This window comes from Neovison vison, chromosome 3 (genome assembly GCF_020171115.1).
Source record: "Neovison vison isolate M4711 chromosome 3, ASM_NN_V1, whole genome shotgun sequence".
In the NCBI taxonomy this organism is placed as follows: Eukaryota; Metazoa; Chordata; class Mammalia; order Carnivora; family Mustelidae; genus Neogale; species Neogale vison.
In genome coordinates, this window is record NC_058093.1 from 198,176,780 (window position 1) to 198,202,474 (window position 25,695).

Below are 25,695 nucleotides of genomic sequence, written 5' to 3' on the forward strand. Positions count from 1 at the left end.
TCTATGCACTTCAATTTAGCTTTTTTTTTTTTTAAACTTTTCCTTTATTGCTTACAAAAGGCAGAACAGTCAATAGTTTCATTAGTGATAATGGGACATACTTAGCTAAACCCCTACGGGGTGTCTGGGAAGATGATCACTTACAGAGAAAAGAGACCTTATCCTTGTGATTTAGGTGGGTGAGCTCTTCCCAGTCGCCCTGCGTCATCTCAGACAGCTTCGTAATTTAGCTCGGCAACTGAGCCAAAACAATTCACCTCCTTTGACTTGCCCTTCTGCAAAATCAGTCTGCACTAATTATTTCAGAAGAGTTTAAACAGGGAAAACAGTAGAGATCTTCAAAATTATTAAAATGGTCTAACAATAGTCAATTCAATAACCAAGGTCACAGTGGCCAGGCACTTAATTTCAGTAATTACATATCCTCTGATGATCACTAGTAAAATATTTGTTTTTATTGGACACTTATTTTTATGAATAACATAGCTTGAATACCAGTAATTTGAAAAGAAGATAAACTTAGTCTTTTAAGGAGGCATTTACCTAGATCTTCATCTCCTATCACTTTTTTTGAATGGTTTCAGCATGTCCACCTACGGCCGTGTGACCCTTTGACTCTCCATCCTCTGATCTGACAGTCTTGACCTGAGATTACTCAGTTCCTGCAGTTTCCTTTCGGTGAGCTTCCTGTCTGTGCAGAGTGAATGAGGCACATTTACTGGTAGCATTTCAGGCTGACTCCCGTAAAGTTCTTTCTGCTCACAATGAGTCTTTATTATGTCAGCGCACAAGAGAACTCCAAGGATCCCATGCTTCCCAAGGTTCCAGAGAGGAGGAAAACTCTTCATGAAACATGGATCCACGGAGGTCTGTCACTTCAACAGGCAATGCTGAGAGCCAGATGTAGCTGATGGGCTCAAGGGGGCTGCCAGGTGCTGTACGTGCCATCTTCGGGCTCATCTTTGCAACCTAATTTGGATCACGCTAGATCATACTAGATAGATGAGCCACCAATACATTAGTGGAAATAAAGGAAAACAAATAAAGAGAAGCAAAATGAGAGGGAGGGCAGCTGTACTTCACAGATGAGCTATCAGCCGTGGGAGGAGCACAGAAGAAATTGGGGAAAGTAAACATCACTGTGTTCTGTAAGGAATTTCCAAAGAATGGAGCACAGTTTTCTCTTATTCTTAATGACCTTGACCTTTTAAAGGTCATGATTCTTTTACACTTTTGTCACTTTTTCCATTTGTACAACTGTCTCTTATTGTTTTCCCTTGTAGCTGACCCATGCTCCCATGACGGGGTTAACTAGAATCTTGGTTCATGACGCACTCTTCCAGGGCCCACTTTTATCTGGATAATTTTAATGAGCACTCGCTGTATCCACATCTTTGGAAATGAGCAATTTGGGCTTAGTGTGTCCAGATTTTCCATTTGAAGTCCCAAATTCTTTGGTTGGGTGTTTCAGCATCTTCTGGTTTCTCCAACTCTGGTTAAAGTCTGTGGGTCAGCTGGGAGCCTGGGGGGTTTGTTTTTCCTCCTGTTTTTCATCAGGTCATGTAAGGGGGACACTTTTCTCACTGGGGGTATGGGGACGTGTGTGGAGTAACTTCCACCTCAGGGAGACAGCTGCTACGTGTGTGCCCCATGATGCTTTTCAGCTGGCTCTGCCTTGCTCTTCTGGGGTTTGGCCACTGCAGTTGAGTGTGCTAATGGTGATGGTGTTGGATGACAAGTTGTTCTGTCTCTGCCCTAACCCAGCCTCTGGGTCAGTCCAAGCCATCTGGGCAAGAAAATACTCAAAGACATTTTTTAGTCATGAGAAGCTAAAAATCATTCATCACTGTAAGTATGGCTATTATTGATGAGCTGTCGATGCACCAGGCTCATAGGTAGATCATTATTTAATTACTGAAACTGTTATGCAAGATGGGTATGATTATGCCCATTTTTTAAGGAACAAGGGCTCAGAGAAGTAAGACACTTGCCTCAGTTGACAAGTATTGTGTATGAGCTAAACACAAATCTGTTTCCAAAGGGGACATCTTCTCCCCCTTGGGCCTGCCCAGTGCTGTCCTCCACTTCCAGTGTGCAGAGTTTGGAACCACAAGGTCTCATGGCAGCTTCGGGAGAAGGTGTCCATCCTGGCTGTTCACAGTGCACGGTGGAGCTTTCCATCCCAGTGGCCATTACAGAAGGGGGCAGGCATGGTGGTGGTGAAAGCTGGCGCCTCCCGCCTGGCGCAGCAGGTGCTGGCCATGGTGCTGAGCACCCCCCAGTGCTGCACCTCACCGAATCCTTACCGCAGCCCAGTGGGGTGGGTACTTAACTATCTTTCACCTTCACGTGCTGGAAAACAGGCACAGACAGCTTAGATGGTCTGCTCTGTGGAGAACACACTCCAGCCTGGTATTATCTTGCTGCTTTGTAGCTCCCTCCTTTCTTTCTGAGGGGGGAGTTGTGCTAATATAGGCCTGCATTTTTAGACAGGGAAGACCTGGCCCTTGGCTCAGAATTTCTTTTCCCTGAATCTTAAAGCATCCTGCAACAAGGTTTTACCAAGGTGTAAGCTCCTCAATCAGCTGCAGTCCTGTGGAAGGTGGACTGCATAAATGAACTCTAGTCATCTATAGGCCCTGGCGACATAGCAGGGTACGAATTAACCCCCCATAGGCATGGTTTGAATCCTAGCCCTGTCTTGTATTAACCATGCAACTTTGGACAAGCTATGTCTAGCTTTCTGTGCCTCACTCTCCTCATCTGCGAAATGGGAAGGCAGCACCCATTTTGACAAAATGAAATGAGCTCCTCTGAAGACGTGCTAGCCAATAGGACTTAGGTCGGTGATTCAGTCTACTCTCTGCTGTCTGGGAGAGCGGTCACAGGCCACACTGAGCACTTGAAATGCAGTTAGTAGGTCTGAGAATCACTTTTACCCCCTTGCATTTATTCTGATTTGAATTAGTTCAAATTTAAATAGCCCCATATGGCCAGGGGCTACCACACTGGGCGGCATTTAGAACCATGCCTGAAGTGTGCGCTTGCTACCATTTGACTGTAGTGTGGAGAATCACCCAAACAAGTTTCCCAGGCACCCCCAGACACCATTACAGGTCTGTTCTCGCTTTGCACTGCAAGAATGATTTAACAGTTTTATCTTAGCTGCCATCATCATCACTCTCCCATTTTTTGTCTCCCTAGCATTTATCACTATCTACAATTTGGTCATTTACCTCTATTATATTATCAGAATGTAAACTCCATGGGAACAAGGGCCTTTCTGTCTGTTCCCTGCTATGTCTCCAACACCTTGAATAATGACTGCCTCCCTCTAGCAATTGGAGTTGGCCTTTTGGGAAAGGGTTCCCTGTGGTGCTTTAGTGGTGCTTTCAGCCAATCTCTGGTCTGACACCCTGCCCTGTTAGGTTGTGTATTTTGTATTGGTGAGGTGAGAGGATGTTGAACTATTTCTCCCACTGGCATGGGAATAAGGCAAAGGAGGGAAGAATAGCCAGTTCACACATGACTTTGGGGAGTCTCAAATAAAAAGACCCAAAAACTATCAGGCCATATAAAAATGAAGTTTAATTTCAGTGGGAGGGAAAGTGTGGGTGTGTTCGGTATATTATGAGTTTGTGACATATGGGATCTTGTTGGGGCAGCTTATTTACAGGTGGTAAAGTTATTTCTGTCATAAGTCAACCATGTCAATCCTTGGTGCACATCATCGAACTCAGGATGGGGCTGTGCCACGTGCAGATCAAGGGCTTGGTTCACGCCAGAGGAAGTTTCCATTGGAGTCAGAGACTCAGAAATGAGGAAATGCTCATGTCAAGCTTCGAAGAGGCTTTCCTGGGCCATGACGTGAGAAAAATGTGGACAATGCAGCAAGTTCTCTGTTAAGCTGACTTTATTCCATTCACGGGACCATTCTTTATTTCTACTGTCGGACTACTCATTTCAAAAATGTACTGTTACAGGACTTCTGAAAGCCCGGGAACCGCTTGAATCATCAAGAGGTTATGGTGAGCACAAGCAGCTGGACATCATCGGTTTTATTTTTTACCTTTTGAAGTTGCCGAGGCCTGTTAGAATAGGCCGAGCAACCCATCCTCCTTTTAAACCTGTGCCTAGAGGTTAACTATCAAGCCAGCATATGCTCCTCGGCACCCACTGTGTACTCAGTCCTATGCCTACAATCTAGCGGGGTTGTGAGACTCAGCCAAAGAGAACAAAGTATAATGAAATCTTCATGAGGTATACGCCAAGTACAGGGGCCAGGGGAAGGGTTTGCCTCCCATGGCACCCAAAGTGCTTTCTGATTTACCTGCCTGTCTCCCACACGAGGCTGTATACATCCCTGGGAGGCAGGGTCCCGGTCATCTGAGCATTCCCAGGGCTGTCTGTACTGCCAGGCACGTGGGAGCCCCTGGTGAGTGCTGAGAGGACCAGGACTGCTGGGGCAGAAATGGTTTTGTTTTGAAGAGGGACCAGGGTCACACTGGAGAAGGCACTTCTGGTGAGGTAAATGTGGGGTCTTTAGAGTAGCAGTGAGGCCAAGTTGAACATGGAAAGAACATTCTGGGGAGTGGTAGAAAATAAGGTTAGACAGAAAAACCAGGGTTGGATTTCAGTTGCTTATTAAAAGCCACTCAGAAAAATGGAGCTGGAAGAAGAGAAAGAAAATGGGGGAAAACTGAGGTTTTATCCAACAGAGGCGAAACCTGAAGAGTGTTTAGTCTGGTGGCACAGGATTATGGAAGGCCAGAGCCTAACAGCACATCCTCCTGCTCTGGGGAAACCACCTGCACAGAATGCTTTCAATGCCTCATGCCAAGCTATGCCCTTTTACACACTCATTTTACACATTAACAAACAAGCTTCGACAGGTTCAATAACTTGAAGTCACAGCTAGCAGAGTGGCAGGGCTGGCCTTCATCCCCAACTGGGCTGACTCCATGGCCACGCCCTTAGCCCGGGGCCCTGCTCCTCGTCCCACACGAAGGTGACAACCCACAAATGCTTTGGTGCATGCCTTGCAGAAGCAGAACATTGTTTGCTCCAAGTTCCGTTTGTTCTAAGTCCTCTTCTGCCCTTTCCTTTCCCCATATGTTAAGTTTTAAGCTTCTCAGGCCTATTTTTTTGCTTGATGCTAACTAGAAGTCCAGGGCTTACACTTGAGGATGCTGCTCATGAAAAAAAAAAGATCTCAGAATAAAAAAATATTTCTTTCCTCCTGAAGCTGCAGTAAAGCAGACACTCCTTTGTGTCTGGGTTAAGAAGCTAATTCTTTTTTTTTTTTTTTTAGATTTTATTTGCTTGCGAGAGAGAGCGAGAGCGCGCGCGCATGCACACAAGCAGGGGGAGTGGCAGGCAGAGGGAGAAGCAGGCTCTCACGGAGCAGGGAGCCTGATGTGGGGCTCGATCCCAGAACCCTGGGATCATGACATGACCTGAAGGCAGACACTTAACTGTCTGAGTCACCCAGGCGCTCCAAGACACTGGTTCTGTTAAAGAACTACAATTGTACTCCGCTCTCCTGTGTGGAAATGAATACTTCTGTTTCACTACCAAACAAGTATTTAAAGACAGCTAGTCATTAGAGATTGTTGCTAATTCACTTAAAATATAACTTTTGATTTTGAAAAGTTTGCTTTTCTAATTAGTTGTCTCATTGATAATTTATTGATTTATTTAAAGATTTTATTTATTTGAGAGAGAGCGAGAAAAAGTAGGAGAAAGCTAGCAGGGTGGAGGGGCAGAGGGAGAGGGGGAAACAGGCTCCCCACTGAGCAGAGAGCCCAATATGGATTCCCAGGATCCTGGGATCATGACCTGAGCCGAAGGTAGGTGCTTAACTAGTCAGTTAAGCCATTCAGGCGCCAGTGATTTTTTGTTTTAATAATACAACTTAAAATGACATTTCTTATGTGAAAATATAGAAACCTTTAAGGTTTCCTGGTTAGAGAGGGGCCTGGCATTTCTCTCTTCCTGTGGAAGATTAAAATAAATGTAGACACTGACAAAATCCTTATTCGGATGGACTTTGAGTGTGTCCATTCGCATCAACCATCGGTGCCACACTCAGATGGCTAAACAGAATGGGGAGTAGAAAGGGGAGGCTGCATCCCTGCTGGGGGCGGTTCAACCTGCAGAGAGTGGGAAGAGTGGTGACTGCTTCGGTCTTGAAGAGCTGGCCCGCCTCTGCAGTCTGACTCTAACCTGCTCTCCATAAGCAGCTTTTTCTCTTTGGTAGAGAATCGATGCAGTCATTGTTTTGTGGCTGATGTAAGATACACATATCTACGTACATACATACAACATACATATTTCAAGAGCGGACGGAATTCACGCGTGAATGTTATGATGTGAGACAACTGTAAGCAGGCGGAATTAAAGGAAGAACACAAGGTGTTCCATCCACTTGAGAGTGTGACCCAGTTAGAGCGGTGGTTCTCGTCTGGGCACCGGGGTTGTCACAATCAGGTAAGGGGCATGTCCGGCATCTAGTGGGGGGAGGTGAGGCATGCTGCAGAATGGCCTACAATGCACAGGACAGATCTCACAACAGAAAACGATGCAGCCTGAAACAGTACGGTGGCTGAGAAGCCCGGGGCTCGAGTCAATCTAATTGGAGGCAGGCCTTTTTTTTCTCTTTTGCTTGAGGTTTACCCCGCTCTCCTTGGGTTTCCTGGCTTGCCAGTAAGCTGCGGGTGGATGGAGCTCTTAGGGACCAGCTCCAGCCATACGCGGTGTTCTCCCTGCAACCAGCTGCTGACCCGAGAGGGAAGGGCAGCTGTTTGAGAGAGCTTCTCCCCCACCGCTGAAGCTCCCGGTGAGATGCAGCTGAGGGAAGATGCTGCTTTACCGGCCTCCCTATGCTGGCCAGAAACACACGCACTGCCTTTCTTTCTTTTGCTTGGAAGAAAAGAGCTGCATGTAAACTCCAATTTGCTCAAGAATATGTTCTTGGGGCACCTGGGTGGCTTTAAAGCCTCTGCCTTTGGCTCGGGTCATGGTCCCAGGGTCCTGGGATAGAGCCCTGCGTCAGGCTCTCTGCTCAGCAGGGACCCTGCTTCCCTCTCTCTCTGCCTGCCCTCTGCCTGCTTGGGATCTCTTTCTGTCAAATAAAAGTCTATTAAAAAAAAAGAAGAAGAATATAATAATGTTCCTCCCTTTATCTGACAGTCTAAGATGTCTTTTCCTATAAATGCTTAAGACCTGAGAAGTGGAAAGGGCGAATATGAGATTTCTGAAACCCCAAATAGGGACTCCAGTATTACGGTTACAAAAGTGATATTTTTAGAGATGATAAATGGATATATCAAAATTGACCCAATATATACTTTCCTTGGGAGTACTGTGATCTAGAACAGTTAATGAATCTCTAGGAAATTTTGATGTCTAAAGGCTTTAATATTTCTTGAATGCAAAGGAATTCCTGTTTTTAAGAAGACCATTAAATAGTATATATGAATCTTAGAAGGATTTTAAGGACTCCAAATTAATTTATAAAACCATGCCATGCCAAAACCCCTAAAATTTATGCATACTAGCACTTTAAGAAAAGCTTTCCAGGCTGGGAAAAATGAAAAAACAGGCTCCATAATCACCAGGAAATGCTATTTATAAAAAAGAGCCATAATTTAAACTTCATTATTTGCACAAACGTATTGGAAAAAATCAAAGAAATTAGTGGTAAATCTGGTAAATCTCAAAATGGTTTTCTACTTAGAAAAGGTCTCTTCCAAAGTAAAAACAATCAGGTTATAAGAATTCCAGTTTATGGGGTGCCTGGGTGGCTCAGTGGATTAAGCCTTTGCCTTCAGCTCCAGTCATGATCTCGGGGGGGCGGGGGGAGGGGGGTGTCCTAGGATCAAGCCCCGCATCCAGCTTTGCTCAGCAGGGAGCCTGCTTCCCCCTTTCTCTCTGCCTGCCTCTCTGCCTACTTGTGATCTCTCTGTCAAATAAGTAAAATCTTAAAAAAAATCCCAGTTTAGAAATAAAATTTAAAGATACAGGTACAAATTGAAAAGCTATTTATCTCTTTAAAAAAGTCTCTGTAATTAACAAAGGGATGAAAGTATTCCAATACGACATGGAAGGCTGCATAAGAGAATTAAATTATTCAGGTGCCCTTTAGTACTCTTGAGGCAAATTTTCTCATGCACTGTTTTGTGAATTTGGGGTGTAAGGAGGGTCCTATTTTCCTCAGTGGGGTCACATAAAGCATCCCACTTCGTTCTTTCAATAAAGCAAGCATCTTTCTCTGAGTACCTCTGAGCCAGGCACAAGGAAGGACATTTGAATACCCCAATGAATAAAACAGACACAAATCCTGCTGTAACAGAGCCAGCCTGCTGGAGTGGGGAGGGACTGACAACCCCACACATATTAATTCTTACAGAAAAGTAGGATTTTGCACAAAGGCTAACTTAAATTGTACTTCATAAATCCTTTACACTTGCCTTACTATCAGCTCGTGGTTTTCCACACCATCATTTAAGAGCTGGTAAATCTCGACGTTAGCGAGCAATGATAACTACAATTTAAGAAAATCATGTAATTTATGTTTTAAAAATCTTAGACAATATTACCTATTACAGTGACTTATAAAGTCACTCCACTTTAGAGGTCCCTGGGTGGCTCAGTTGTTTACTGTCTGCCTTTGGCTCAAGTCATAATCCCAGGGTCCTGGGCTAGAGCCCCACATTGGGCTCCCTGCTCAGCTGGGAGTCTGCTTCTCCCTCTGCCCTTCCCTGCCCCTTGTGCTCTCTGCTCTCTCTCATGCTCTCTTCCTCAAATAAATAAAATCTTCAGAAAAAAAAGTTACTCCGCTTCCATTAGCTGAGTAATGTTTTAAGATACTATATTTCTCTGACAAATTCTTAGTCAACAATTGCGTTATTCTTTAATGTGAGTTATCTATATTTTCTAAAATCCCTCATTCTATTTGGACTAGAAGAGTACTGAAGTAATTAGTTAACAATCTACACTTAACTAAAGACACATAAAGAAACTAAAATTCAAATGGGAAAAACCATACCTTATCGCCTCACAACCACTGTGGGTCATCTGCTGAGTAGTTTATTTTTTTTTTAAGGTTTAGTTTTTATTTCAGCAGGGCAGGGGGAGGGGTGAGTGGGCAGAAGGACAGAATCTGAAGCAGACTCCCAGCTGAGCCCAGAGCTGGACGCAGGGCCTGTTCCCACAGCCCTAAGATCATGACCTGAGATGATGACCTGAGTCAAAACCAAGAGTTGGACACCCGACTGACTGAGTTACTCCGGTGCCCCATTTTGAGCACTTGTTCTTACAGCTCAGATTAAGATGGTAAAATCAAGTGATGTTATTCTGGATATCCGAGAGGTCTGATGACATTTAAAACCCATAATTTAAAATCTCTAAATATTATTTAGATAAACTTCTCAGAATGACTGTGTGAATCAGGTATATTAAAGTAAATCAATAAAAAATCTGTGGATGACTGGGGAGAAAAGATTAACAGCTGCAGACCAGAAAATTAATCTCTGATGCAAACTCTTCTCACTGAAGGAGAATCTTTATCAATTTTTGCTTCCACAGTCCGTCCAGAAGACAAATATATTGTCCTCACTGGAATATGCAGTCCCGCTGGTCTTTCTCTCTTTTTTCTGACTCTCATTCTGACTGTGGATGGTTATGAAATGGTGGTCTCAGTCTGTGAACATTGTGAGGCTCCTCACTCTGGGAGGAGCTCATTTCTCATGGTGCTCATGTTACCCTATACTGGGGGCTGCTTTAGAGCTATTTTTCTTTCGGTGAATAATGTGGTCACACCTATCTAACAGAACTCACCATTTTCAGACTGACCAGTTCCTTCTGGAAGCTCTTCCCCATGCTGTCCCTGTCCCAGACCAGGCGCCTGCAGTAAAGGGACTCTTGAGTCTAGCAGGGAGTCCTTGCAACCAGACCATGCCCCAGACAGCTCCTTGATAGCTCCAAAGGACTTAGTTTCCTCATCTTGCTCCTTAGCCTGACACCCACATGGAAAAGGATGCTAGGGATGATTAGACATGAATTCTATGCTCTAAATTTTCCACTGTAGCTCAACGTTATATGCACTGTCCTATTTGTCAGGCTCACATTGTGGGTGTAGAGCGGGTGGGAGAGAAAGAGAATGGCTTATCTATCCCTGGGGGGGGGTGGCATTTGTAAACATATATTCAAATTAGCTTTATTCAAATGAGGAAAGTGGTTTTAATGTGAATGTTTTAGCAATTTCACCACATGTAGAAGCTACCCACATACAAAGGCTGTCATAATGACTGTCAAAAAGGACTTCTGAAATATTCTCTGTCCAGATTTGGCACATTAAGTGTGTCTGTCTATAGCAGGAAACCACAATTCACAGGTCAGACTGTAAATAGAACTCTAATGCCCTATACAGTCACCAAGGCCTTCACTGGATCACCCAGAGTCAGAAGAGGTAGTGAATTATCAAGATGAAATTGAAAGAAATAATCTGGCAGGATTTTGCTGAAACTGAAGTGGCTGGACAGATGTCCTACCTATGGATTATGAACACAAGAGTTTTAACTGACAAAAATCTGGGACCTTCACCTAAAAAACTGAGCAGGCTCCCAAGACTTCTAGGTACCCTCCAGTGGCATAATGTTAGTGTTCTGGGAGAAGCTGGGTTCTCCCAGTGGGAAGTGTTGATAAGGGGGTGTCCACGTGCTTCAGGTGCCGGTGCAGGAAGCCTGGGTGACTGGGTGAACATCCGGGTTGATCAGTCCAGAGTTATCATTTCAACTTTCCCATAGGGAAAAGTTGCAGTTCTGTAGGGTTACTGGCCCTAATGTGCCGCGGACTTAACGGCAGCCCTGGTAGGAAGACACTGGCTCAGCCGTTTTAACAACTTCTCAATGCATTCAGTGTTCCTCCAAGGCCCAGCAACAGGTAAACTGTTTCCTGTCTGAGCTTCTGACATGGGATGATAACCTGCACAGGAATGTTTGTGGTGTCCTGAATTTCCTCTGAAAGGTACTCCACTCTACAGCCTGCTGGCAGGTAGAATTCAGTGTAGTGTTCTAGAATGAGCCAATGACTGGTCCAGACTGCTCTGGGTTCCATACTACAACCACGGATGAGACCGGAAAACATCTCCAACAGACAACACTCCACCTACCTGTTTTCAAAAAGGCCTCACCTCTGGCTTTACTTGTTCCATCTTAGACTTTTATTTTCTCTCCTAAAAAAACAGCTTTGCCCTCAACAAGGTTTGGCTTTGCTCATCTCTGAAGCAGGTCCAAATACCACAGCTTCACTATACTGATAAACCTCTTTCTGTCAAAAACGGACTTGACCACTTTCTTGATGGGAATGAACTGTTCACCTGAAACCCATCACAGGGGCTGAGAAGGCTTACTTAATCCTTTCTCCCTATCAGACAAGACTGTGTTTTCCTCTCCCCTGGGGCATTGCAATAGGGCAGGTCAATGAGCAAGTAACTCATTGCCTAAACTTTCTGGTCTGGACACCAGGACTGAACCAAAGCATAAAGATGGGTACTTTGTTGCTGGAGACAAAGTCTGACCCCTCCTTGAAAGGAATAAACCATACCTAATAACCCCTGCTATATATTTGTCTATGGGAACATAAAAGTGAACAACCAACTTTCTCCATCTTTCTCACCAAAATGTAAAACAAATATTTCTAAAAACTGCATCTGGGGGTGCCTGGGTGGCTCAGTTGCTTAAACCTCCAACTCTTGGTTTTGGCTCAGGTGATGACCTCATGGCTCATGGGATCGAGCCCCGAGTCCAGTGAAGAGGTCTGCTTGAAGATTCTCTTCCTCGGTCCACCCCCCATGTGCTTATACTCCCTCTCAGATGAATAAATCTTGAAAAACAATGACGACAACAACGAAACCTGGATCTGCTCCCACATGCCACAAGCCACTGGAGGAGAAATAAAACCAGTGCCTTGCACTTGGGTTGACAGGTATGACAGGTGGAGAGAAAGGGGTTAAAAGAGTCTTCTTCATTGATCGGGGTTTGGCACGAGACTAACCACCTACACTTGTTCATCCCCAAGGACACTGGATAAGAAGCCAACAGAAAAATATGGCAATCCTGGGTTATTCTGCTACACAGTGAAGGAACTGTAACTTGGGGAACCAGTGTTTTTACGAATACTCTAAGTGTACAGAATAGATAGCCCTTTCAGGGTATAATGCCACACACTGTGAGGCGAAATGTGCAACTTCCGGAAAAGCAGAACTGTAGTAATACAGGGAATTGTAATTTGTATGTAGCAGCAGTGTTTAAGCAACTTTACATAAGAAATGGGGCTTTTTAAAAAGGATGCCTCATAAACTCTCTTACCTACAGTGAAAAGGCACAGGTGCATTCAGAAATAGATCGGGAAGGAAATCTGAAGAGCAGAAGTAGCGGGTCTTACACAGGTCTTAATATCACATGGTAGCTGTCACCGAAGAGGCAACAAAGAAACTGCAGCAGCAGAGTACTATATGACTCGAATTCCATTTATTAAAAGTGCTCTGTTGTTTTTTTTCCCCCCTCTCCCTTATCGTCAGCTTTAAGCATTTCAGGCTTGCTCTTTTGTTTGGTGCTAACCGAAGGACTTCCACTGCTCAGTGCTGAGAATCCAGCTAGTAGAGAGAATCTTGACAGAAGGAGTACACATATTCCCTCTTCCTTTAGAGCTACAGAGAAGCAGACACTCCTTGCTTCAGAAAGCTATTTCTGATAAAATGATAAACTGGCAGGAATTGCAAAGACGTGTAACTTAGTCTGCTCACCAGTGTGGAAACCTGCATTAAGTACAAAAACTCCTGTTTTCTAGTTAACAAAGAGGCTTTTAGACAGCTGTGTGACGGCCTCAGAGACTCTGGTGAGGAGCTCTAAAAGGCAACCTTTGACCTCTAAAAAGGCTGCTTTCTAACTGGGTGCCTTACTTGATAATTTGTTGACCTCGTCATCATATTTAAAGTAGCCTCTTGGATTTTTTTTTTTAAGTACTAAGTACTCAAAAGACTTTCTTTTTCTTTTTTAAAGATTTTATTGATTTATTTGACAGAGAGAAATCACAAGTAGATGGAGAGGCAGGCAGAGAGAGAGAGAGAGGGAAGCAGGCTCCCTGCTGAGCAGAGAGCCCGATGCAGGACTCGATCCCAGGACCCTGAGATCATGACCTGAGACGAAGGCAGCGGCTTAACCCACTGAGCCACCCAGGCGCCCCTCAAAAGACTTTCTTACTTTATTTTTTGGTTGGCCAGAGGAACTTGATGTTCTTCTCTTTTTCCCTTCATGCATAAAGTATAAATAAAAATGTATTCCGTGTTTAAAGTTTGAGTCTTCGTCTTATTTAAATGATCATACCCAAATTCAGCTGGGGATAAACCGGCACAAAAAGCATGAGGCAGGGGCACCTGGGTGGCTCAGTGGGTTAAGCCTCTGCCTGTGGCTCAGATCATGATCCCAGGGTTCTGGGATCAAGCCCCACATTGGGCTCTCTGCTTATTGGGGAGCCTGCTTCTCCCTCTCTGCCTACCTGCCTGCCTCTCTGCCTACTTGTGATCTCTCTCTGTCAAATAAATAAATAAAATCTTTAAAAAAAAAAAAAGGAACGAGGCAAACTCATGCGTTAAAGAACAAAAGAGAGGACACCTGGGTGGCTCAGGTGGTTAAGCCTCTGCCTTCAGCTCAGGTCATGATCCTGGGGTCCTGGCATTGAGCCCATGTTGGGCTCCCTGCTCAGCAGGGAGTCTGCTTCTCCCTCTGATCTCTCCCTTCTCATGCTCTCTCTCTCTCTCTAATAAATAAATAAAATCTTAAAAAAAGAACAAAAGAGAAGAAACGACAAGTTTCTGAAAGAGTAAGCACACATATACATTAATTCAGGATTGGTTTTCCTTCTAACTTCTTCTTCAACTGGAGGGGTCAGATGCTGTTTTAATTCAATCATCCTGTTACCATTATGCTCCGCTTAAATCCTTGTACAGAGAACATTTGTTTGGGTGCTCTGCTGTTCATAGGAAGCGCTGCTCTGCCCCTTGGCTACAGACAGAGTCCTAACCCCACCGACCCATTTAAAACATGTATCGTGACTTATAGTCAACAGCCGCCTAATCTTTCTTATTATGAATAGATCATCCCTATTGTTGATAAATTATCATTCCCAGGATTGGTTTAGCACAAATAGGATGCACCTTTTTCTTCTTTAGACACAAAGCTCCAATTCATCTAATCTTTTCAGTACATTGTAACTCTATTTCTTTCAGCTGTGTTTTACCTTCAGCTGCCAACATATATTTAAAAACAACACCGACATACTGGAAGAACATCCAAGGCAATTTACTGTAGGTGGATATGACTGGATTTTTTTTTTTTTTTTTGCTGTGAAATTTGAGTCATGTTTGAGTAATGAAATAGAAACTAAAATGCAGAGCAAGCACAAGAATCAGCCCTTAATCAGTATCTTTAAAAAAATAATTTCAGCTAAGAAGAAAATCTATTCACCTTCACAACCTGCTGACTCTGAAAAGAATGACTGACATCATCCCATTTTTAAAAAGAGCTTTAAAAAACATTCTTCTGCTTGCCTTCATAGAAATGGGCAATTTTCCTCTTAATTGAATGTTTATTGTAGAAAATAAAAGTCAAAGGAAGAAATACAACTCACATATAATTAAAAAGAGTCTTTTAAAAATTTTTTGAAAGTGAGAGTGCTGTATGATCTGTAAAGCCCCATACAAGAGCAAAGTAGAATTAAAATCACCTCTGAGGGGCACCTGAGTGGCTCAGTGGGTTAAAGCCTCTGCCTTCGGCTCAGGTCATGATCTCAGGGTTCTGGGATCGAGCCCCGCATCGGGCTCTGTGCTCGGCACAGAGCCTGCTTCCCCCCTCTCTCTGCCTGCCTCTCTGCCTACTTGTGATCTCTCTCTCTGTCAAATAAATAAATAAATAAAATCTTTAAAGAAAATCACCTCTGATACCAGGCTCGCCTCTACCCTGGTAGAAATCTTCCGAGAGTTCAGGCACATTCTGGGGAGTCCTTATGCCCACAGCAGTATCTCTGAAGCCAGCATTAAAACAAAACAAAACAAAACAAAAAACCACAAAGCCCTTCAATTCACTGCCACTGGAATTCCTAAACACCCATCTCAGAAAGCTCCCCCACACCCCATGTGATACTCCTAGTAGCCATTCCTGCTCTGTTGGGGAACGGGCTTATCTGGAAACTCTGTGGGGGAAGGAACAGCCCCTGTTTCCATTGCTGGAGATTCTAATCATAAGCAACTTCTGCTTTTATGTCAAAGTGAAATCTGTCTTCCTCTAAATACTACTTGGCCTCTTCTGTACTTGGGAATTACTCTAAATACATACACTCCCTTTGCTACATGACAAACCTTAAATATCTGAAGACAATTAGGACACATTCACTTCTCTGCAGGTTTAAACATCAAAGCTGGAGATGTGAAAATTGGTGTCATTAAGCTAGCACCTACTTAATAGTCTGGAATGTGAATCTGAGTCAAACATGTGAAGCATATAGAGGCAACTAGTCATTGACTTTTAAAGATATCCAATCCAGTAGATGTAATTAATCTTAGTTAAAACATGTGTGCCCACTATGTATCAGGAACTTTTTATGGCTGATCTTGTTCCAGACAGAAGAAAAAGGCCCATGTCTTTTCTGGTTAGACATGAGAAAATGCTTTTTAAGTATTTCTTAAAAGCATCAACATTAACATCAGTACTGCTGCAAATGTTCTCTGCCAATTAAGTAATGACATTAAAATGAATTTATCCAATGAATCACAGATGAAAGAGTTAAGAACCCAAGTGATCTTCCATTGCAAGCAAAAGGATTCACTTAAAAAAAAAGAATTAACAATATTTTCCAAGAAGCCTGTTAAATTGATGTATTTACATGTACTAAAATAAAAATCTGATACACACAAATAATTGTTTTGTATCTCAGATTTTAAATCTACCTAAACTAAATTTACTGAGTAATTATGACGCAGAGAAACAAAAACTATTTTAAGGTTTTTCAAGTGTGTATATGTAAACACACACATATACACAAGTTTATATACATATCACAAGTCTTAAAACCTTTCCCCAAAAATATTTCATAGAAGATGAACATTTAGCCAAAAGAAATAAATTTAAAACATCTTTGGGGATAAAAGTCATTTTGAATGTTACCATCTTTTTCCTTACAATTCAACGGGAAGAAAATGCAGGCACGTTCTTGACAGTGCAAAAAAAAAATCATTTAATAAAACAATAACAATGTTCTTTATATATATCTCATACTTAAAAATCTGATTAAAAAAGACCCAGCAATTCTAGCTTTACCACTCTTACAGGTAGGTTTCTGGAAATGCGTAATGGATTAAAGCACTACAGCCTCGGAGCTTGTATTTTGTAATAAGACTTATTACCGCAACCTAAATTTCGGAGCGCGACTCTATTTCCTCTTAGGTCACCTCATTTTCAATCGCCGGAATAGATCATACCGCTAAATATCAAAGTGTGAATTTGAGCAATACAGGTCAGCATGAAAACGCAAGTTAGATAAACTGGAGTAACTCGCTGTAGCAGACAGCAGCTCTGTAGTCAAGCCTGCGGCTCTGCTGCATATTTGCCTTATGCTCAATTTCATGAATTCCAAGCAAATCGTTATTAGGGTCATCTAAAGCGCACATCAAAGCTTCAGTAAAGGGCTGTAAGGTAGAGTACTTACGTAAAGGGTTATTAGGACAGGAGACAACGCAACTTATCGGGGAGGGTCTCTAACGTACAGAGGATGGTAAAACGCATTTAAAAAGGATATTGGGATGAAGAGGGCCGCCTCCCCACAGCATCCCAGACAAAGCACGGCCAGGCCCTCGGGCGCTCGTGGTGCACCTGCAATGCGGATCCCTCACCCTACAAACCCACCCCAGGGATGGTCGGAGCAGCCCCCTGGGCTGGCCGCTCCTGCCCCATCGGACTGGTTGGGTGCGCGGTGCGGACGGTCCGCAGTCTGTACTGGAGCCCTGGCAACGGCACCCCCTCCCCATAACCGGCTGGAAAACGCTGCAGGCAGCGGGCGCGGGGTCGTTGCGCCTCACTTCTGCCCTCCTTTCCACCTTTTCTGGTCTCTCCCCCCGCCACCGCTGTTTCCTCAAGGGGACACCCTTCCCCACCGCCGAGAGCCCTGGGGGTGAGACGCGAGGACCCCCACCCGCTGCAGAGAGGGCTTTTAAAACAGCCCTAAATAAATTCCTGTCCCGACAGGTGCCGCCTCCCCCGCCGGCGCCCGCAGAGCTTCCCCAGAGGTACGTCCAGGTGAGCGGGGCTGGACTCGGTCACACCTCGGGCCCCGCCTTACCTGCGGGCGCGGCCGTCGCGGTCCTTCAGGCGGCTCCCCCCCTCGGCGCCGTCCTCCCGGCGGGCGGCTGCGGGGGCTGGCGGCCCATGGGCGGGGCGGCGGGCGGGGCTGGCTCCCGGCTCCGGCCCTGCCCCGGCCGGGCGGCCGAGGGAGGTCAGTGGGCGCCGCCCGCCGAACGCATCTCGCCGGCTCCCACCCGAGCGCTCGCCGCGGTGCACGCTGGGAGCGAGGGCCGGGGCGGCGAGGCCAGGCCGCGCTGACCGGGCGGACGGCTGAGGCGCCGGGGCGGCGGCGGGTCTGTCTGAGGGGCAGGTCGGGGGAGGACGCACGATACTCACTTTGCGGGGAGGGGGCGACGCCCCCCCCACCCCCAGCTGTGGCGGGGCAGGGGACTGGACCGAGGGAAGGGAGGGTCTGGCCGGTGGGACGCAGGCGCAGAGCTCAGGTGCGGCCGCACTGCGGTTGCCCAGGGTAACGCGGGCTCGGGTGGGGCGGGGAAGGAGGAGCGAGCAAGCGAGCGGGAGCGCGCGCGCAGGGCCGGGGGTGCTGGGGGGGGTACCCGGGACCCGCCTGGGATTGGGGGGAGGGCGCGCGCGGGCGGCCGACGGGGGCGGGGGCGGGGGGGTTGGTGCCGGGGCGAGGGCCGGACGGCGCGCATGCGTGCGGCCCCCGCTCCCCCGGGGCTCGTCGGCCCCGTGCGTGCGCACGCGCGCTGTCCCCCGGAGGCGTCTGGGTGTGCGGAGCGCGCGCGCGCGGCTCGGAGGCGCACCTGTGAGGTGTCCCTTGAGGAGAGGGAGGGTGGGTGCGCGGAGCCCGCGGCCTGGGGCGCTTCAACCCCTCACTTGGAGTGAGTTGTCGGGCGGCGGGGCTGCAGTCTCTTTCTTTTCGGGAACGAGGCGGGGGCGAGGGGCGAAAGGGGAGCGGGCTTGGGGTTGGAAGGAGGATGAGTGGGTTAAAGAAAAGAAAAACAACCCATCACTTAGGATGGGCCTCGCGCGGGAGCCGGCCCTTGGGCGTCGGTGGGGAAGGTCAGAGCGGTCCCCCGCAGCCGGGCGGCCCGGCGGGCACCGGGCAAGGCCCCACGGAGGGCAGCCTGGCCTCGGGCCTCGGCCGGCCGGCGCGGGCCCGCAGTGCCGGGAGCGGGGCGCGGGGGTCACAGATGGCGGCCGGGTGCGCGGCGAGGGATGGGCAGCGGCAGGGGCGAGGCCTGGCGGAGGCCCCCCGGGAGCCGGACTCCCGAGCCGGGCTCCATTGTTGTTGGAGCCGAGGGAAGGGGGAGCGAAACCGCTTTAGAAGCCCGTGAAGCCGCGCCTTGGAGCCTTTCCAGGCGGGTCCCGGGAGAGGCGGTAATGGCCGCGCCGTGGGAGCGGGGAGCCGGGCTGTGCCGCGGAGAAGCCCGGCTGCATGGTGTGGTGTTGTGTTTTTTAGAGCGCCCCGCGTCCCAGCAGAGTCCGCCGAGCATCCTACTCAGGTGATGAGGAACCCTTCGCGCCCCGAGCGCAGAACGCCGCTGCCGCTGGACGCCTCCATTGTTTGACCACAACAAGGGCCGGATTCTCACCCAGGTAAACTGGATGGCCGCGCAGCCGAGCTCCCTCTCCACTCCCACACCCAAAGGAATCCTCTCCTCTTTCAGGACTCGACTGCAGTTTGCTTACTGTCCCCCGCTTCCGATTAACTCGCTATATCCACCTCCCAGACCTTTTCCCATCTGGATGACTCTTCCCGCATCTCTCTGCCAAGTCACCTCTCCTTTCCCTCAAAACTCGGCTCCTTTGTGAAACCTTCCTGGCCGAACTCTTAACAACTCCATCTCTCTAGGAGGAGCTTGCTCTGTACTCGTCCAGTGGCTGGTTTGTTGACTGGTTGTCTTACTGCAACAAAGACTAGGTATTAAAAAATAGTTTTAAGTTACTGCTCTTTTAAAGGGACGTTTTTGCGACCTTTAGGTGGTTTATTGTTTTAACAGGATTGTGCCGGGTTTTTTTTTTTTTTGTTCTTGTTGATAGGTTTTGTCTTCTCTTTTAGAGAGGCCCCGACTTCCTTTATAGTTGCATAGCTTTTAGAGCAGAAAAACAGACCTGTCTGTTCAATCCATAGGTTAATTTAAATTTTAAAAGATTAGTTTTAAATAGGTAGAGTAACTAATTTTCTTGGTAAAAACTAAAACATCCCAGACACGCCTGACGTCTTTCTCTGCCAACCCCTGCCTCCAGAGATGATAACTATTACATGTTCCATGTGTATCTTTCTAGATCTTATAAAATGTTTCCCCTTGAGTGTACTTGCATTATCTTTGACCGTTTTAACAAGTACTAGTGCACTCTTATCTTTCAGTTTCAGCATGTAATGCCTTAACTGGTGTTGGAGAACTGCTGCATCATGTTCCATAGTGTGGGTATCCCCTAGTTAATTTAGCTATTTCCCAGATTGGTGGCAATTTAAATTTTAACTTTATATTTAAAGCAGCTCTTTGGGTGGTGGTTCTCTGGTGAAATGAAATTTCAGTTGAAGGGAGCATAAATCTACACTAATTACAGACGCAGGCCTCTAGGATGGAAGTTCTCTTTGGTTAGGACATTTACATGTGGGACCGCTACCCTTCCCCCAATGTAATTATGACTCTAGTACTTTCCAGTCCTTTGACCTTGAAGAGGACAGTCAGTCTAAGCCTCAGTTTTCTTTTCTATAAATGTTGATAATACCTGCTCTGTCTACTCCGCAGAGTTCAGTGGTATGAGGTTTTCACATGAAAGTGCTTTGCAGAATGTATAGTATATAAATATTGGTTTTATTAGCTTTTGTGATCCAAAAGGACTTTTTATTTGCAATGTAATTTATATATTTTTTTTACCAGATGTGTCTGTTATGGTATAATAGAGATCACCAACTTTGAATGCTTTTAATTTGCGATATTGCTTTAATTTTTATCAAGGACCATTAATATGTTAGACTTCTTAAAGAGAATTTGACAAAGCACGTTTTTCCTAGTGCTTTACATACTTTAGAAAATAAGGCATAAAATAGTGGATTGTGAATAAAGTATCAGTGAAGTGAATGCTACATAAAACAAAACTCATATTTAAACAGAACATTTCCTAATGATATAATTTAAGGATGTATTTTCCTTTGGCAGCATCAGATTCAGGTTAGCTGTTATGTCCTTGGGGTAAAATGTTTTCTTAATGAATTTGCAGACAGTATCAAAAAGAGTCTTAACAGTTTAAATATTGATTGATATAAAGGATATTGTTTTAAGATGTAAGAGATACAATTAAGGGTTTTTTAGGTGTTTTTGTTTCATTCAAATATATATGAATGCTTGTGGTGTGGCCAGCATAATCAATATGTCCGTGTTCTCTTAAAGGTTATAATCTGGGGGTGGAGGGAACCAGAAATGATACAATCCTACAATTGCATGTATAATCACAAACGGTATCTGTTAGGAAAGTTAAGTAGTACTGGTTATAAGAGAGTATAAAAAGGAGAGCAAATTTTAGATTGTGAAAAGAAGGCCCAGGAAAGACGTTATATATATATATTATTATTTTTTTCTCTTTTTCTTTCTTTTTTTTTTTTTTTTTTTTTTTTTGCAAAAATAAGATTTGAGCTGAGATCTGAAGGGTGAGTAGGCGTTAGCGTAGAATGATGGGGGATAATTTTCCAGGCAGGGGAATGGCATGTGGGAAGGCCCTGAAGGGAGAGAGAGAGCTTTGCCCATTCCAGGAACTGAAAGAATGACTTGTGGATAGATTCTGGTGGGTGAGAGGGAAGTGTGGCTAGGCAGGGGGCCAGATCATGTAGGGTCTTGTAGGACAGGTTAAGGATGTTTTATTTTATTCTCAGTGAAGTGGGAAACCATTGCAAGGGTTGGATCTGAAGCAGGAGAATGACATAATCAGATTTGCATTTTTAAACAGCCACTCCAGCTGCTGCATGCAGAATGTGGGGGTGGTTGTGGGAGAGTAGAAGTAGGGGAGACTAGGTAGGCCATTTCAGAAGTCTGGAAGAGAGGTATCTTTTCCTTAGAATTCACATTGAATTCAAACTGCCACCTAAACTGCAGACAAAATAGATACTTGATTTTTTAAAAATTCCTTGTTTCTTGGTTTAAAAAGTAGGTGTTTTTTTGTGCTAAATTACCCATAAATATTAAGCTAATTATTCACAATATACTTAACAGAAAGTTATCAGAGTCAAATTAAAAATTGGGTATTATTTAACATTGCTTTTGTAAGTTTTATTAAAGTAGTAATACATGAAATTAGAGTGAGGTAAGGATCTAAAATTAGAATAAGCGAAGTATTTGTAGATGCTGTTGGCTACAAAAATGAGAATAACAAACTATTATACAAAGAAAAATTAAGTGAGTGGGTACACAATGGATATATAAAATTCATAACTTTCTGAACATCAGAAATAACCTGCATAAACTAAAATGGAAAAGAAAAAAACCAACCAAAAAATGGGCTCTGATCACAATGCAAAAAAACATAAAACATATAAGTACAGCTTTATTGAGACAAGTGCAGTCTGCATGGAGGACCCTGTAAATGATCCTGAAAGATAAGAATGTCTTAAATGAAAAAACAAACCATATTCCTGGATGTGATGTTTAGACATTATAAAGCTATTCGTGTGGGATGAACTGGACAGAATAATTATGAGTAATGAGGTGGCACAAATCCTTCATGATAATTAAACATGTTATAGAGCCCCATTCAAAACACTGTTAATGCTGGCTTTACAATATCTGTACGGGTCTCTAGAACCTATTCAGCACCCCAAAAATATATATGGGAATATAGTAAATGATAAATCAGCATGAATGCCCCCTAAATCATAAAGAAAATGTGTAAGTAGATATTAAACATCTGGAAGAGAGGGTTCTGTGTGTTAAGGTGGACAAAGACTTTGCAATCAGACCTGAACTAGAATCTTCTAAGTGAGGAAAATAATACCTGCTGTGCAGGTGTTGTGAGGTCAAGAGGTCTAGGTCCTGGTATTTCTCGGGTGTTTGGATCTGTTATTAGTTAAAAAAAATCAATGTATTAGACTACAAAAAAAAATTAAAACTTCTTAAAGAACAGAGGGAAAACAAAACCCTAAGATTAGAAGCCAAACCACAAAGTAGGAAAATATTTGTGACAAACATAAGTGAGGGCTTAATATCTTCAGCATGTAAGGAACTCAGATCAATGAGGAAAATAAGAAAAGTCCACACACAAGTGGTTACAGGATGTGGACAGACAGTTCACTGGAAAGAGCTATAATTTGTTAAACATGTGCAAATATGTCTGCTGTCACTAATAATCAAATAGTTTGTAATTACTCCTCCAGAAAAGTTAGATTTGATTCTCAAGAGCAACAGAACTAGAAGATGTTTAAAAATGAAACAAATGCAGAAAAGCTTTATAAAGAAAAACCTTTACCTGAACAATTTAAAAGCTAACCTAAATAAGTGGGCAGGCATACATGTTACTGTAGGGGAAAGCATTATTGTAAACATTGAAATATTCTACAAATTAAGCTGTAATTTTAATGTAGTTTCACATAAAATCCACGTGAGAGTTATTTTTGGACACTTGATTAATTCTAAAATTCATCTGGAGGAGGAAATGTGCTAGAATGGTCAAGAAATTTTTCAGATGGAAAAATAGTGATGGAAGATTTGCCATAACCAGATATTAAAACATACTGTAATGCTGCACTGATATAAATGGTGAGCACAAGCATCGATAAATTATTGCACGGAAGAGTAGAATCCAGTAACAGACCCATTTATATATAGGAATTTAGGATTGAATAAAGTTGGCATTTTGAATACAATTGGGAATTGATTATTCAATATACTGTGCAGGGATAAATGGGAAGAAAGATTTTACTTCTCCACATTCAAGATGAATTTTATATGGCTCAAAGAACTAACTCAAACACAACTGTAAAGATACTAGAAGAAGGAATTATGTGGGAGACTATATTATGTTGGAAAATCTGATTTTTTTGTAGACCACTAAGGTAAGACCAAGACCCAAAATCATAAGGAAAGGAGTGATAAATTTTAATCATTATCAAAGTTGATGTTTCTCTGTGACAAAAGACATTTCAAGGTGACAGGAAAAAAATTTGTAACATGTTTAAAGAGTTAAAGAATAACAGAATCGATACAATTAAGAAATGAATGGAGGATAGGAGTAGTTCCCAAAGAAGTGAGAGTCAAAGCAGTGAAGAAGGTTTCAGTGTCACTTGTGATTAGGGAAATGAAAATTAAAACAACCAGATTTTTTCAGTGGGGGCTATCATGCAAAAATTTAAAAGATAGTGAAGGGTGTGGAGGAAAAGGCACCTAATACATTGTTGGGAACACAAAATTGGATCTACCTTTTCAAATAATTCGGCAGAGCCTATAAAAAATCTTGAAAACATGCTTTGATCTAACAGATTCTCCTCAAGGAATCTATAATATTCCCACAAGAGAACATAAGTTAGTATGTGCAAAGTCTGTTGTAGCATCATTTATAATAAAAAATGGGAGATAACCACAAATAAATTTTGGTATCTGTATACTATAGAACGTTATGTAGCTTTTAAAAAGAGAGGTAGATTTATATGCATTGACGTAGCCTGGATGGATGCCTGGAATATATTGTTGAGTCAAAACAAATTTAATTCCATCTTCTTTGTAAGATAAAAAAAAAAACCAAATATTCTTGTGTGTATGTTCTGAATAAAAATAGAAAAAGTCTAGAAAGATACATAGAAAATATTTAATTGTGACTTAGGGAAAAACAAGAGAGACTGATTTTTTTAATTTCACATATTTTTGAGTTTCAGTTTTTTTACAATGAGTATTTACTTTTGTGATTGAGATGTTACAAATTCTTACTTACCAATTTAATAAAGGCCTACATTTAGACTAAAAAATTACCATACTGAGGAGGACATGGGGAAAATGTCATACTATTTTGTTACATTGGCCATGTGTATCAAGAGCCGTGAAAAGTATTCATATTCCTTGATGGTAGCAACTGATCTAGGAACTGATCAAAGGCATATTTTTAAATATAGAGAGAACAAAAAATGTATATCCTAGAGTTATTTTTTAGGGTGCTTTTGGAGAATGATTAAATTATGGTATGTCCACTGGATAATATATAGTTGTTAAAATGTTTATGAAGAAAATGTATTAAAATGCTTATGACAGTGTTAAGTGGGAGAAAATCAGAATACAAAATTGCATATGTGACATGATTCAAACTCTTGATCAAAGATCCCAGTAACCCTCCACAAAAACCTATGATGGAGAAGTGTCTAGAAGAAATTAGATGAAAATTTTAAAAATTATGGACTTTGGGTGATACGGCATTGTGATTTAAACCTTTTTTATATTTTCTAAAATTATATGTATTAACATTTATATTGGAATATTTACTTTTAAAAGTATATATAGGACATATGTTAGTTGTGTGGTTAATAGGTATGTGCGCTTTTAGAAATAGGCAAGCCCTATCATATGTTAAAGCATACTCTAAAATGTACTCTAAAAACTAGTATTTGAACATTTTTGAGTGATGCATTTGGAATAAATTTGAATGAATTTTGCTGCTTTCAGTATTTGGAGGAAAATTGGTTCTAGCAATATGCACAATAAAAGTAGTTCTCATTTTCAAATATTCTGTCTGTAGAATAAATGCAGAAACTTGAACATGGGCCGTGGGATTTCTTTTCTTGCTAACTCCAGTGTTTCGAATGCACAGATTTGGTCATGGAGCAAGTTGTATTTTCCTGAGTCTTTCAGGATGAGGAGGGCTTAGGCAGCTGGACCACAGGCAGAAGCATTGAGAGTATGGCTACGGTGCAAACCCTGCAGAGTGGAGCTCAGGGTACCTGGGAACATGCAGTGTAGGTGAGGTTATCATCGGGGCACGTGGGTTCAATTCCTTACCAAGTGTTATTGTGGACCTGCAGTAGGAGGTGTGGATGTGGAGGAACATGTGCTTTAGTGGACAAATCCAAGTAAGTGTGATAGAAGAGATGCATTATAGGACATGTAAGGGCTCTGGAACACATGGAAAGACCTCGCACATAATCCAGATTTGAGTGTAGGGGTGAAAGTGAGGGATTGCTTCCCAGAGGAAGTGCTTTCTGAGGTGGGCCCTGAAGGTAAACAAAGGGAACAGTTAGTGTAAAGGCCTGGAGGTAAAAGGAGTGTGGGGAGGAGAGCATAGTAGTCAAGGCAAAGTAGCAATTAAGACCTGGGGAGTTTGAAGATGTTTGGTTTGGCTGGAGCTAGAATTGGAG

The 25,695-nt window shown here is 43.6% G+C and overlaps 2 protein-coding genes across 5 annotated transcripts in view; one reads left to right on the top strand and one right to left on the bottom strand.

Annotated features, from left to right (window-relative positions):
* Positions 1–17,827, bottom strand: part of CCDC92 (coiled-coil domain containing 92) — a 30,719-nt gene extending 12,892 nt beyond the window's left edge. Inside the window, exon 1 of one of the 2 annotated variants that reach the window (XM_044243515.1) lies at positions 17,733–17,827. The gene's annotated coding sequence lies outside the window, so the exon portion shown is untranslated. Of the gene's footprint in view, positions 1–17,394; positions 17,495–17,732 lie in introns of those variants that run through there. The other variant, XM_044243514.1, reaches the window with a different exon arrangement.
* ZNF664 (zinc finger protein 664) overlaps positions 17,654–25,695 on the top strand; it is a 44,634-nt gene continuing 36,592 nt past the window's right edge. The window contains exons 1-2 of one of the 3 annotated variants that reach the window (XM_044243517.1): positions 17,654–17,689; positions 18,823–18,959. The gene's annotated coding sequence lies outside the window, so the exon portion shown is untranslated. Of the gene's footprint in view, positions 17,690–17,822; positions 17,840–18,133; positions 18,242–18,822; positions 18,960–25,695 lie in introns of those variants that run through there. The other 2 variants (XM_044243518.1, XM_044243516.1) reach the window with 2 other exon arrangements.